The sequence below is a fragment of the Ursus americanus genome, chromosome 29, assembly GCF_024610735.1.
Source record: "Ursus americanus isolate L20-20 chromosome 29, mUrsAme1.1.p, whole genome shotgun sequence".
Lineage (NCBI taxonomy): Eukaryota > Metazoa > Chordata > Mammalia > Carnivora > Ursidae > Ursus > Ursus americanus.
In genome coordinates this window covers 17,455,294-17,467,669 of record NC_142155.1, presented here as the reverse complement: position 1 = coordinate 17,467,669, position 12,376 = coordinate 17,455,294, and the positions used below count along the sequence as shown (strand labels likewise).

At 33.9% G+C, this 12,376-nt stretch overlaps 1 protein-coding gene across 1 annotated transcript in view; it reads right to left on the bottom strand.

Annotated features, from left to right (window-relative positions):
- The window catches only part of EYS (EGF-like photoreceptor maintenance factor), a 1,472,906-nt gene that overhangs the window by 429,950 nt on the left and 1,030,580 nt on the right, over window positions 1-12,376 (bottom strand).

The following is a 12,376-nucleotide window of genomic DNA, read 5'->3' as shown; positions in this document are numbered from 1 at the left end:
AATTCCCTAATTTTTTTCACAAATTTTACTACCAGCTTAATTTTTTTTCTTCTCTAATAAATAAGGCTACAACAACAATAAAATCCCTTTGTTTTAGGATGAAGTTCCTTATTTTTACATTCAAAGCCTCTTGATAATGAATTTCTTCTTTGCTTTCCAGCCTATTTTACTGTGATCCCTAATAAGTACCTTAATTTCTCTGATACCCAATGAGATTACTATTCCTTAAAAACTCTGAACTTTCTGAGTTTTGGTAGTTTGTTTGAACTACTTTCTGTGCACTGTTACTCTTCTCTTATCTAAATTTCACCTAAAGTGCCAAGTCAAGATCTATATTATTTCCTCCATAGAGCCTTCTTCACTGCTCCTGGTTCGCTGAGATGAAATTGCTATTTCCTTCATCTCTAAAATTCCACATGTCATTGTACCACTCCTAGAATATTTTCCACTGGCTTGGAATATATTTTTTACTTTATGTAGAGCCTCTTCAGTCAGGTTGAACACTGATCATTGCTTCTCAATCTTTCCTCCACACACAAATTCCTCATTTTGGCAGAATTCCTTATTCATAGTAAACATTCTATAAATATTTGTTGAATTAATGTCTTCAGAGTACCCCTGAGTATTACATACTGTTTGGACACATTGCTTTTGGAATTTTCATTTAATATAATCATTAAGGGAATTATCTTTTTAATGTAAAAAAATCTTGCTGTGATACTAATAATCAATCACTTAAATATCTGAGTAAATTTTTATTGTGTACATTGTCATAAAGATAAAATCTTTGCAAAAGAAGTCAGTTCAAAGATATCCTCTAACTGATATTTAGAGACTTAGTTATTTTTGCCATCTCCTATATATACCCATGTCAACTTACTGGAATAAAAAAAAAGCTGAAGAAAGTGAGATGATTTATGAAAACATTTTACCAAAACTATATTAATGCGCAGGTCAGTGCTTTTGTTTTACAATCCTTTTGCAACCTGAAATTCTTATTTATGGTGTTTATCAAATGTTGTAGCCATATATTTATATTTATGATTAAGTCCGACTGTCTTTTCTCTCCTTGAATGCAATTTTCACGAAGAATGGATGGATCATCTCTGCTCTTCATTTTATCCCTGACAACAATGCTTATCCCCAAGTAGGCTCTCCAAGAAATATTTTATAAATTTGAATAATTTTTGTACACATGCAATGTACCATAGTACTAACAAGAATAACAGCAAGTGAAAATAATTTTATTTTGGGGGTCAATTTCATAACTCCATTACACAGCTCTTTAGTTTCATAAATAAAATAAATTCTAACACTTTTGATACAATCTTATAATCAATTTTCTTGGATTTCATTCTATTAGATTAATATATTTCTTCCCGTTTGCACTCATAATATAACTTTGTCCCTTTAAACTAACTTTCATCGAGCACTTCTAATTTGAAGTTCATGGGATTTTTTACTCAGTATTCCATATTCTAATTTAATTTTTAGTTTTATTGTCTCTGAATGATTTCACCATTTTGTCTGTCTCTTGCTAGGGACTTCATGAACTGCAGTCAATCATCTCTTTCAGGAATAAATTAGACTGAATTTATTGTCACTACTTCTTTCTTCCACAATAGCTGCTAAGGGAGCCTATGTCTCACCTGAAAAAATCAATATGTTGCACATTTCAGCTGCTGATTATACAAAAATAATTACTATTAATTGATCCATCAATTAAAACATCAGGGTCATAAATCAAATTCTGAAAACAGCATCAATATGACATATTCTGTTATTAAGGGCAAATTTTGTATCTGATATACTACTATGAGTAGTTCTTGACTTTCAGTATTTTTCTTTTCTTAAATTATAAATTATGTCATTACTTACCTATTTTACTGACTTTTTTTTAAGATTTATTTATTTGAGTGAGAGAGAGACAGAGTGCACGTAAGCAGGGGGGAGCGGCAGGGGGAGAAGCAGACTCCCTGCTGAGCAAGGAGCCAAATGCAGGGCTCCATCCCAGAACCCCAGGATTTTGACCTAAGCCAAAGGCAGACACTTAACCAACTGAGCCCCCCAGGTGCCCCATTATTTACCTGTTTTAGAATTAAAATAAATTTGATTCAATTTTTTAAATATATTTAAAAAGAAACAAAAATTTCTTTTGATAACGTTTTAACTTATTTTTACATAAAAGTTTCAAAATATCGAGTAAATGTGGATATTTATTAAACCCAACTAGATGATGGGCATATTGATATAATTAGCAATGTAAAAAAGGAGCATTAAAGTTGTAACTACTTTAATTCTAAAAACTATGAATGTATGAGAGCTTAGAAATAAATCGAGGTTCAGGGTTTTCAAAATTGTTCCTTAGATTAACAATATTGTAAAACTTCATTGCCTTTCTTATGTAAATACTGATTTGATGTCTAAAATAGTAAGTGTAGCTTGATTGTCTCTTGGGCATCTTCGGACAAGGATACAGTGATGAACCAGTCATTGCTACGACAAGTAGTAATTTCTAATGACCTTTTCTGAATGAATTAATGATTGAATGATATGCTAATTTTACTCAAAATCAAGCCTGAGCCTTAGAGAAAGGCACCTTGATATGACAGTGATTGCAAATCATGTTGTGGAAGCTCCAGGTGGAACAAGAAAAGAGGACACTCCTCTTATTGTGTCATTCCTGCCATTCTCTCATTTCTAGAAAGTTCTACAGAATCATTTGCATGGCAGGCAACAAGCAGGCTTTATTTAGCCTGAGGGATTTTGCTTGTCAGCTGACTTTATCACTGCTCAGCAAACATTGGTCTGGCTTCCACTTCTTAGAAGAAGGAATGGACTCACAAAGGTGAACCCTGGAAGCCCCACTTTGTAACCTAAAAAACCCAACTTTTAAATTATGATGAGGTATTAAAAGTAAAGAAGCTCAGCTGGAGGAATCTTAAGTTTGTGGCTCTTAACAGTGTAGGGGGAAGCAAAGCTTCAAAAATTGTAATTAGATTTTTTAAAGCCGTAAAATAAATATGTTCTAATCTAGGCAATAAAAGACATACTTGATGTAGAAATAATATACACATTTTTTAAAAAAACGAGAATAGGGGCGCCTGGGTGGCTCAGTCATTAAGCGTCTGCCTTCGGCTCAGGGCGTGATCCTGGAGCCCCACATCAGGTTCCTCCACTGGGAGCCTGCTTCTTCCTCTCCCACTCCTCCTGCCTGTGTTCCCTCTCTCACTGGCTGTCTCTCTCTCTGTCAAATAAATAAATAAAATCTTTAAAAAAAAAAAACAAAACGAGAATAGTAGTATAAACATACATATTCCATTCTACTTCACCTTTTCAGTACTAGAGTATGCTAATTGACTCTTTTTCACCTAAAAATAATTCTTAGCAGGCTGTCCTATCAGTAGGTATTGTTCTTCATTTTCCTTTTAAAAGTTGCAAGGTGTTATATTGTTTGGTTATACATCATTGATCCTATCATTTGGAATTAATCCTATATTTGGAATTAATATATTTAAGCTGTTTCAAGTTTTTCCCTTATTATCTGAGTCATACATTCCTTTTAATAGCTATATTGAGATATAATTTACAGACACAGAGTATAACTATTTAACGTGCAAGGTCCAATAAATTTAATAGATCCAGAGTGGTGCAACCATCACCATAATTTAATTTCATATTTTGTCTTCTCTAAAAGAAACTCTGTATCTATTAGCAGTCACTCCCCACCATCTACCCTCAGCCTACATTCTGTATCGCTGTATCTATACATTTGCCTGTTTTTGGACATTTCATATAAATGGAATCATAATATGTGATATTTTGTGACTGGCTTTTCCACTTACCATAATGTTTTCAGGGTAAACTTATGTTTTTGCATGTAACAAAACTTTATATCACTCATATGGATATACCACATCCTGTTTATTTATTCATTACTTGATAGACATTTGAGCAGGGTTTAATTTTGGTCTATTTGAATAATGCAACTATGAACATTCATCGTCAAGCTTTTGTCTGGATGTATGTTTTCAATTTTCTTGGATATATACCTAGGAGTAGAATTGCTGGATCATATATTTTATGTTTGACATTCTGAGCAACAGCTAAACTACTTTCCAAAGAGGCTGTACCATTTTACAATCCTGCTAGTAAAATTATAGAGGTCCAATTTCTCCACATCCTTGTTTGATCATACATTCTTACAAGTGTTATGTATAATTAAATTTTTTGTGGATTTTGACAAATTTCTTAATAGACTTAAAATAGTTGCTCTAGTTCATGTAGTAGCAACTTACAACATATTTATGCCAATAGTTTTATTATTGAATTTTAAATCTTTAACAGTTACATAAGAACTATCAACTTACTATTATTTCAATTTACATTTCTTTATTCATAAGTATGGTAAGCAGAATAATGATTCCCCCAAATATATCCACATTCTAATCACTGAAACCTATGAATATATATGTTATAAGGTTGCAGATGGAATTAGGTTGCTAATTGGCTGGTTTTATTTTTATTTTTAAAGATTTATTTATTTATTTGAGAAAGAGAGAGAGAGAAAGTGGGGAGGGGCAGAGGGAGAGGGGCAGAGTCCCAAGCAGATTCTGTGCTAAGTGTGGTCTACACAGGGCCTGATATCTCATGACTCTGAAATCATGACTGGAGCTGAAACCAAGGGTTGGCACTTAGCCTACTCTGCACCACCTAGGTGCCCCTATTTGGCTGGTTTTAATAGAGCTATTATCCTAGATTATCCTAGATACACCAGATGGGCCCAATGTAATCACGAGTGGTCCTTAAAAGTATAAGTTGGTGGCAGAAGAGTCAGTGTCAAAATGATGAGATGTAAAAAGACTCAATTGACTATTGCTGGCTTTGAAGATGAAAGAGGGTCACTAGCCAAGGGGTGGACAGCCTCTAAAAGCTGAATTCTTTGCTCGAGCCTCCAAAAAAATGCAGTCCTGCCAACACCTTGATTTTAGCCCAGTGACACGCATAGCAAAATTTCTGACCTCCACAACTGTAAGAAAATATATTTGTATTGTTTTAAGCCATTCAGTTTGTCATGAATTGTTACAATAATATAACTCTTCTCACAGTGTTATTTTCCATTTATCTTTGCAAGTGTGAACTATCTGTTCATCTCCTTTGATATTTTATTAGTTGTACAGATGTTTTTCTGGATATTTAAGTTCTTTGTATACTGAAGAAACTCACTTTTTGTCATTTATGTAGCAAGTATTTTTCACAATTTTATGTTTTGAATTTATTTTAGCATATTATGCCATAAAGACAGTTGTATTTAACATAAAAATGATTAATCCTTTCTTTTACAGTTACTAGGGTTGTGTGACTATTTACATACTTAAAATATATTCCTCATTTGTAGATTTTATTAATACTTAACATGTTCAAAAGACTGCCTGCTATGTAAAGACACAAAATTGTACTATTTCTGTGGAGTTTCTTAGTGGTCAGAACTTCAATTCCCATGCAGGATAACTGACAACACCTAGTCATATTTTAGTGGTAGCAGCTAACAGGAATAAACCCAGAGAAGAATTTAATTACTCCTTTAACTCTCAAAATCATGATATCATGATATCAAACAGAGCTTTAAACATACTGAAAAATGACTTCAAAACTTTATTTAAGAGGCATCAGGTGGCTCAGTTGGTTAAACATCTGACTCTTGATTTCATCTCAGGTCATGATCTCGGGGTTGTGAGATCAAGGCCCATGTTGGGTTCCGTGCTGGGCATAAAGCCTTCTTAAATTTCCCCCTCTCCCCAACCCTCTCTCTTCCTTTAAAAAAAAAAAAACAAAAACAAAAAACAAAAACTTTAAATTGTCAGCATTGTCTACTAGCTCTAAAATTCATGTTGTCTTTAGTTTGGTCTACTAATTTCAAAAATAATTAATCACAGTGAAATCTTTCCGAGAGCAAAACACAGAGAAATGTTTGCTATTTAAAATGTATTTAACAGGGATGCCTGGGTGGCTCAGTTGGTTAAGCATCTGCCTTCTGCTCTGGTCGTGATCCCAGGGTCCTAGGATCAAGCCCCGCATTGGGCTCTCTGCTCAGCAAGGAGCCTGCTTCTCCCTCTCCCTCTGCCTGCTGTTCCCCCTACTTGTGCTTTCTCAAATAAATATAATCTTTAAAAAAAAGTATTTAACATAATTAAATGAAAAGAGGAAATATGTAAAATTGTTGTTAAGTACATGTAAAATTCTCATTTACCATTCAAGATAAAAATTAAGTATCAAAACAACAAATTATACATGGAATAATCAATCTGAAAACATTAATCCCAAGTTTTACTCTTCTTTTTTAGTATAACATTATTCAATAAAATAAAAATCATATCCTAATAACAAATGTAATAATATTTAACATTTTAAAACACAATTAATTCACTATTAACATAATAGTGGGATTTTAAAAGATCTTGTTTTCACATTGTCCCAATTTTTCTCACTAAAGGAATACATTTCTCATTCTCACAATTTTGTATTTTTTAGCTATTACATATTCATAGATAATGTTCTTTAGATCACAGCATTCTCACATAACGGATGTTTACGGCACTGCTGTGTGTTAGGCAGGACTTCTACTCCAGGGCATTCCAAGCCACTGTTTCTCAGTATATAGGGTTGGTAATTTTGAAGAGCTGTACTCTCATTGATAGATTCTGATTCTCCTATTCCATGTCGTCCCTACTGGGGTTTGCTCTGAATCACAGAGAACATGCAAGCTGTCCTGATCTTGACTCTAGAGCCCAATGCTGGATGGGAATTAAATTAATGTTTTAGGCCAATACGCCAAATCAGGAACTATCAGAAACCCTGGATATCTTTCCTTTTCTTCCTTTCCACATCTTGAATTCTAAACCTCCCCCCACATTTTTAAAAACTAAGAAAATATCTTTTCTGCTTTCTGTCAGTTCTACTACGTTCATATTTTCTTTTCAGTATCTCTGACTTTAGTTCCTGTTTTTCTTTAAGCCACTCTTCTCACTGTTTTGTTCTTATTATATTACTCCCATGCCAAAAATTATTCCAATTGAAAATATACATTCTTGTGTGATTTGATTCTATCTTATTTTTCAGGTTTATAAGTCTCCAGTGCCTTAATATATGTCCAGTATATGTTCTAACCACATCTTAGTGTAGTTTTTTCAATATTTCATGCTTCATGCCTTTCATATGCTAGGTTTCCCTAAAGTGCACTTTTACCTTAAAATATCCCTTTCTTTCTGTAAGACACAAAAGAACTTCCTTTAAGTTCCAAACTTACTGTCTCTAAATTTCTTTTGGCTTCCCCTAAACATCATTAATTGTATCAATATTATACATATATCTAACTAAAGAAATAATACCAAATAACTCTAACGCTAGAAGTACACAAAGTGAGAGTGTTTATTCCTATCCTCCTCCAGCCCAATACCACTCCATTCACAAGAGGCAATCACTCTATGTTCCATTTTGGACAAAAATATACCTAGATTATATGGACATATAATTTAATTTTTTAAATCAGTTTTTAAGCAACTGAAATTGAATTAGAAAGGATAATACTAGCTCCTGTAATAGACATACCTTGAAATCTCAGTAGCTTAGCAACATAGAAGCTTACTTCTTGCTCATATAAAGTTCAATCAGCATAGGTGGAATGGAAAATTGTTTCCTATAGTCATTCAGTGACATTCAGAGTCTCAGGAGACATAGTCTTCACCATTCTCACCATGTGGTTTCTGAGGTTGCCTTGTGTGTCAAATGCAAATATCTAAATAACTAACCAGGTAAGAGATGGGGGAAAGATGGAGCATGGAAAATCTGACTCCATTCCACTCCACTGGCCAAAACTTAGTCACATGGCCAAATTCATTGCAAAAAAGGATGGCAAGTAATCTAGCTCTATGCCAGGGAAGGTTGGAAAATTAGTTTGGTGAATCCAGCCAGCCTCTGCCATGGAAATCATGCTATAAATATTGTTATTCAATAAAACTAAAACAAAAAAAAATTGTATGCTTTTTCCCCTCACAAAATATCTTGGGGATATTTTACGGTCATTACATATAAATAAGGCTAAGAATTTTTAATAAGAGAAGTTCTTGGTGTAAATGTATCACAAAGTATTTAATCATTTACCTATTGACATAAATTTATTCATACATTTTTAGTATAATTTTTCAAATTATACATACCATAGAAAATTCACTGTATAAATATCTTATGCACATCTATGACTATATCTGAAGAATAAATATCTAAGAGTAAAATTCGTTGGGTGAAGTAAGTATGCCAAATTTGTATTTTAATATACAGTCCATAAAGGCCTGCACAAAAGTAAGCTCCCCAGATTGTTTTTGGTTACTAATTTCCCCAATCCCTCACCAAAATTAAATATCATATTCATTTCCTTGGTTATGTATCTTACGAATAAGCATTATAAAATTATAACCTCACTGTTGTTTCTGATTTGAATAATGATTTTTAAATATATCATTTGTCATTTACATTTTATCTATTTTAAATCACTAGAATATATACTTTTTTCACCTTTTCAATTGGGTTATTTGTTTTTACTTCAATTTATAGGAGATAATTATATATGACAAATATTGCTCTATTTTATGTCTTTTCAAATAAGATTTCCTGGTCTTTCTGAGCATTTTGTATGTTTTCCATTTTCCCTCTTTTGTTGTTCCTGTTGAAAATTAATTTGGTACGTGCAATCATCCTCCTAATATAGGAAACTTGTCTTTCTTCTCTGGATACCTTTAAAAAGTTCATCATCAGGGATTTTTCTCATTATTTTGGCATTTTAATAATTAAAAACTTTATCTCTACTTTAGCCTATATTTTATGTCTGTCTTGTAGTTGGAATGTTTTTTTAGCTGTTATATTACCCAAAATTGAAGTCACCACTTTTTTCTTTAATCTTCCAGGAACTCCTCAAAATGCATACCTATTAAAAGAACACTTCATTTTTTTCAACACTAATATACATAAATGTTGCATTTGAATGTGCGGTGTTTGTGTGTGTATCTTTATGTTTTTGTAGTTTTCCATATATTCTAGATGTGAGTAGACTTAGATATGGGTGTACAGCTTGCAATTTTTAGAAAATGCTTAATATTATTTTGCATATTTGTACCACAGAACACTTAATTGTTATTCTATGATTATCTCTCTTTTTAGGACTTAAAACCTTAAAGCAATTTTATTTATTTACTTACTCTGGTAATTAGTACTTCAATAATTCTGACATATAGTAATTGCTAAAGATGTATTTTTCAACTTCATAAATTTTCTAATTCATAGCTATATTCCCCACATAGCTATGGTGTGGCATAAAAAGAAACAAATAATTTTAAAAAATAAAATCTACTGGATTCTTATGGAAATTGAACTTTATACCATGGATCATTAGCGAAATCTACAAATTCACAATCTAATCCTTATACTATTTAGATTTTTGAGAGCAAATTAAATTTAAAATGACATACTTATAAAAACAGTATTTTTGAAATTTTTGGCTACATTTACATTTAGAAATCATTGAAGTTTGAGTATCTTTCCATTGTGGAGAATAAGAAATATATAAATGGAGCATTTTTAGTAAGTGTTTTATGTCAAATGGAAACATTTATTATAATAATTACATTTCATTTATAGAGAGATACTACTCTGTAATACTTCCAAATTAGCATATAACTTACAGGAAAGAAGAATATTTTAAAATATCAGCCAGGATTAAAAATGTATGATTACTTATTACCTGGAAAGTGCATCCAAATTAGAGACAGACAAGTTAACAATCAAGTGTCATGATTAAAATCACATACTTAACTCCAGCCTTAAGAACTTGGGCACTGGCAAAAACAAATGCAAATCTGTTTTCTAGTCTTACAAAGGGAGAGGAACTTTCCCATGTTCATAGGAGCCCCAGAGTATTTCACAGAAACGACTCATTAAGGAATCTAGATCTAGACATTACCACTCAGGATTTGAAAAACAAAGATGGTTCAAGAGAGAAGACATTATCAATCAATCTAGAGTTCATTGCACATCATTCATGAGTTCATTGCACATCATTCATTTATGGTTCAAGAGAAAAGACATTATCAATCAATCTAGAGTTCATTGCACATCATTCATGAGTTCATTCATTCATTTATTCAACCTAAAAGGACTAACAGAGGGGTGCCTGGGTGGCTCAGTTGGTTAAGCATCTGAGCTTTTAATTCGGTTCAGGTCTTGATCTCAGGGTCATGAGTTCAAGCCCTGTGTCAGGCTCCACAAAGGTGTGTGGAGCCTGCTTAAGATTCTCTCTCTCCTCTCCCTATGCCCTGCCTCCCCTGCTTGTGCTCTCTCTCTCTCAAAAAAGTAAAAATAAAAAAAATAAAAATAAAAAATAAAATGACTTATGGAGTTCTCTCTATGCATCAGAAACTCACTAATCAAGACGATATGCTGAGCAGTAGAACCTAGGCCGTCCTATTTATAAACTTTCCATCTTGTGGGGCTGAGAAAAAAAAAAATTAGGCAATTGCGAGACTGCATAATGTACTGAGTGCTAACTGTAAATATAGCACTGCTCTAAATGTTTCAAATGTGCTAACATAATTTAATTTATGTATTAATAATACAAAAGCATGACTATTTTTATTTTCCTAAATTTACAGATGAGAAAACAGAGGTATACAATTAATAAACTTGCTCAATGTCATAAGGAAAATATATGGTGGAAATGGATTTGAAACCATATAGTCTGAACCTTGAACTAAAACTTCTCAAAATTCTTACATTCTGGCAGGGGACGAGAGGGGATATACTGATGACAGAGGTGTGGACAAATGCTACGGTAAGAGAGTAGAGCAAAAACTATCAGAAAAGTTTCTTCAAGAGGTTTATGGCTGAGTCTTAAAAGACAAGAAGAAGCTTGCTAGAGAAGAAGGGTGGGCAAAGAAGTGTGTGGTGTGGGGAACTCAGAACCCTGTCAAAGGATGTTGCGTGTCCAAAGACTCAAAAGAAAGAGACAACATGTGAGGGGAACTGGAAATGGTTTGGCGTGGAGAGAGTTACAGTGTGTGTGCGTCTCCATTCGTGTGTGCGTCTCCATTCGTGTGTGCGTGTGTGCATGTGTGTGTGTGCGTGTGCACCAAAAGGTTGAGTCTTGGGAGACAGGCAGGGGCTGGATCATGGGGAGATTTGTTGACCACATTTAAAGGCAATGTGAAGCCATGAAGGTTTTAAGCAGGAAACCAATAATCTGTATCTGTTTTGAAGTACCATTCTGATTTCAGTGTGAAGAATAGTTTGTGAGGGAGAAGCAGCTGGAAGTAATTAAAATTTTACAGAAATAAAAATAATCAGATTGAAACTTGAACTAAGAGAATGTTATTGGGGATGTAAAGAAGTGAAAGCATTTGAGAGAAATTCGGTGTTGAGAGTTCAGTTAAATTATTCTATTATTATTGCTGCTTTGGCATCCATTTTGTGGTGAAGCAGCCCATGAGGTCCTTGAACTGACATTAACCCCTCCCATGAGTGCACGCACTGGATAATAGCTGGCAGAGTCACAAGTAAATGTAAGGTTTTAATATGATTTCCCAACTGCCTTTGTGATAAGTAGTCTCCCCCATCTCCCAGGGACTTCCCCTGTGTGCCACTTGGATAAGATCCCCATGGCACCTACCAAAGTCCTGTTCCTTTTGGTTTGAACTGACAAACCTGGCTTTGGCCCAGGAGCCCCACAGAACTTCTCCGACAGACCCTAATAAAGGCATTTGTTCGAGGTCCTCTCTCTCTTCACCAAACCCTGCCTTGATCTCTTGTGTGGCTCCTCAAGGCATGCTGTGTACTTCCTCCAGGACCTGTGAATAATAAACTTCTCTATTTCAATTCCATTGTGGTTTTTTGTTGAAACACACCTCATCATCTAACATGTGGGGGCTCTATTTAACAAATGTTAATTTAACAAAGCCACACTTGATTTCCAAAAGGACTTTGTGATCAAGTTAACATATGAGGTGTGCATTAGTCAGGGGCTGTCAGAAAACAGGTGCAAACTCAGAGTAACAAGTGAGTTTAATGAAGAGACTATTTTCAAGTTGGAAAAGCTTAAGAGAATCAACAAGTGATTGAAATGTGTCCCAAGAATAGAATCTGTTACTGTCATGGAACTGAATAGGCAAGCAAATGAAGTAGTTTCTGCATTGTGGACAAAGACGTAGGTATAGAAGAAGGACCACTTGATAAGAGCTGTGGTCCTGAAGAAAGGAATGCAGCTACCACAAATTTATAGCCAGCTGAAACAAAATAGAGAATAAATAACGTGATCTCTTCCTCTTTCTATTCC